This window comes from Limulus polyphemus, unplaced genomic scaffold, assembly GCF_000517525.1.
Source record: "Limulus polyphemus unplaced genomic scaffold, Limulus_polyphemus-2.1.2 Scaffold83, whole genome shotgun sequence".
Classification (NCBI taxonomy): Eukaryota; Metazoa; Arthropoda; class Merostomata; order Xiphosura; family Limulidae; genus Limulus; species Limulus polyphemus.
In genome coordinates, this window is record NW_013665693.1 from 794192 (window position 1) to 797439 (window position 3248).

The following is a 3248-nucleotide window of genomic DNA, read 5'->3' on the forward strand; positions in this document are numbered from 1 at the left end:
AATAAATTCACGTGAAGCAAGAGTTATAGCAAAAAAAAAAATTACTTACCTTTTCATACATATTCTTATCAATTTTGAAGTAAGCCTGTGCACCCAATCCTGGGAACCCCTCTCCCAAAACCCCTTACATTTATTTTGAACGTTCCCTTACATAGCCATATTAATTTTTCATTTTCTGGTTAATGTAGTTGTTGGTTTTTGTTTGTTTGTTTGTTTTTTTAGCGAAAAGCAGTACAACGGACTATCTACGCAGTATCCACCGCGAATGTCGAATCCCAAACTTTAGCGCTTGAAGCCTACAAGCTCATCGCTCAACCACTAGCATACATAAGTTTAAATTAAGTCAGTTCAGCGATACCTAAGGCAGTATCCACCGGGAATGTCGAATCCCAAACTTTAGCGCTTCAAGCCTACAAACTCATCGCTCAACCACTAGCATACATAAGTTTAAATTATGTCAGTTCAGCGATACCTCCAAAATCTATTAAACATTTTTTCTGAGGACCCCTCACGATTCTTGTGATAATAGTCTCTTCGTTTATATGGGACACCAGTAAGTTTACGGACTTACATTGCTAAAATCTGGGGTTCGATTCTCCACGGTGGACACATCAGATAACTCATTGTGGCTTTTCTCTAAAACAAACAAATTTAAGAGTCTGCATGTCAAATTTCAAGTTGTTTTGTCACAAATTATTGAAGAACTTCAAAATTACTATAAAGAGATACATAAATAGGTATATTTGAGGATTATTATATAAACCGCTGACGGAGATGATGACGTAAACAAAAAATAATATTAAGTACTTTAAAATATATTTGCCCTTATAAACCCAATGTTATGAATAAGCCAAATGTAGGTTTTCTTCGTGTCTGGCGTCTTTCAACAAGTGTCATTATTCATTCTAGAAATTAACGAATTTATTACATCAAAATGTTGTTTTTATTTAATTAGACACTCAACGTTTCGCTTTACAGGTGTTTTAGCAAATGCTCCTGATGAAGCTGTAAAACGAAACGTCGAGTGTATAATTAAATAAAAAACACCATTTTGATGGTATAAGGTCCGTTATTTCTAGTATTAATATGTCTTCTATACACCAATATGCACTACAGAAATTAAATAATGATTGGTCATTATCTACAACGTTTAACATTTGATTCACGAAATTATATAAACTTATCTACTGTTATTTTTCTGTTTAATAACCTCATACTGGAAATTGGAAACGTAAAATTTAGCGAAGGTGATGTGAATTCTGTTTACCAAACTTTTTAACACATATATAGCCCGAGCGAATTTATTTACAAGTGGATCACTAGTATCGCCCCCCCCCCAGTGGTACAGCGGTATGTCTACGGACTTACAGTGCTAGAAACAGGGTTTCGATACCCGCCGTGCACAGATAGTCCATCGTGTAGTTTTGTGCTTAACTATAAACAGTTTAAACACTCTTTTCAACTGCTGATTTATCTAAGGAGTATTAGCTGGATTTATAAGCTTCTGCTTTATTATTCAAAACATAAATAAACATATGGAATTAGGTTTGAAAGCGTTAAATTGATAATAGCTTCGTTTTGTTGTGAAAAAGTTTCATATTAAGTCAGCAAAGCCTAACGAGTCCTATTCTTTGAGAAAGTGAGGGAGACCCTAGTAATGTGCAAATCGAAAAATGTACATTTTTTCAGTTATTTTTAAAAATAGTTTGATTAATTATCATAAACAAATTTTTTGAAAGTGGGGCTTGTATCATGTTGAAATAATGAAAAAATAAGTGCGTGTCTATAGCAGAATGACGCGTAAGTTTTAGTTAGTAGTTTTTTATGTTGTTGTTGTTAACAAGTGGTGCATCTATTATAATTAAATTAATAATTAAAATATTAGTCAGTGATGTAATTTGACCTAATTCACAACTGTGACGTCAGAGTGCGTGCTTCTTGTGTATAAGTGTTTTATGAGTATACATTTTTTGTACCTAGTTAAGTTAATAAGCTGAGTAAATAAAAAATGTGAACTTGACCGAATTTACCAATAAACGGCGAACATAGATTCAAATAATTGTTTTCTTATATGGCTTACAGTGGCACTATTGTTTCTTTAAAAAAATATATATAATGTATGAACAAGTCTTCGGCTCTTTGAATTTTAAGCAAACGAGGAAAAAAAAAAGTTTCTTTTTTCCTTTCTTTGTATTATGTTGTTATATATGCCCATCTCTGTATAGTGGAATAAAACACGTTTTTCATTCTAATGTGAAGTTTAAACTTGTCGTGTTTTTGTTTTGTTTTTCAGTTAATAACCACATTCAATATATTTTGCACATGTCTATTGTTTGTAATACGAAAGAAAATTAGGCTTAAGTTGAATAAAAGCTTCTTTTTATCTTTTATACAATCCAGTTTTGTGCTATATTATTTCTTATGGCCCATTTATCGTTTTCCAAGCTTCAAAAGCGACTGTCTATCAAGAGTAAGATCAACATTCTGCCCGTCGCAACAATAATGAACAAACATTACACTGTATACAAGAAGTAGGAATAATCCTTAACCCATCGAACATTATATTATATACAAGAAGTAGGAATAATCCTTAACCAATCGAACATTACATTGTATACAAGAAGTAGGAATAATCCTTAACCAATCGAACATTATATTATATACAAAAAGTAGGAATAATCCTTAACCAATCGAACATTACATTGTATACAAGAAGTAGGAATAATCCTTAACCAATCGAACATTACATGTATACAAGAAGTAGGAATAATCCTTAACCAATCGAACATTATATTGTATACGAGAAGTAGGAATAATCCTTAACCAATCGAACATTACATTGTATACGAGAAGTAGGAAGAATCCTTAACCAATCGAACATTACATTGTATCCATGAAGTAGGAATAATCCTTAACCAATCGAACATTACATTGTATAAAAGAAGTAGGAAGAATCCTTAATCAATCGAACATTACATTGTATACAAGAAGTAGGAAGAATCCTTAACCAATCGAACATTACATTGTATACAAGAAGTAGGAAGAATCCTTAATCAATCGAACATTACATTGTATACAAGAAGTAGGAAGAATCCTTAATCAATCGAACATTACATTGTATACAAGAAGTACGAATAATCCTTAACCAATGGGACGCAGGTTTAGCTTTCTTAACACCAAATAGATGCTACTCTCAATAAGAAGCTTTCTGCATTCTAATAATTTAGGGCTAGCCATACCTTATGTCA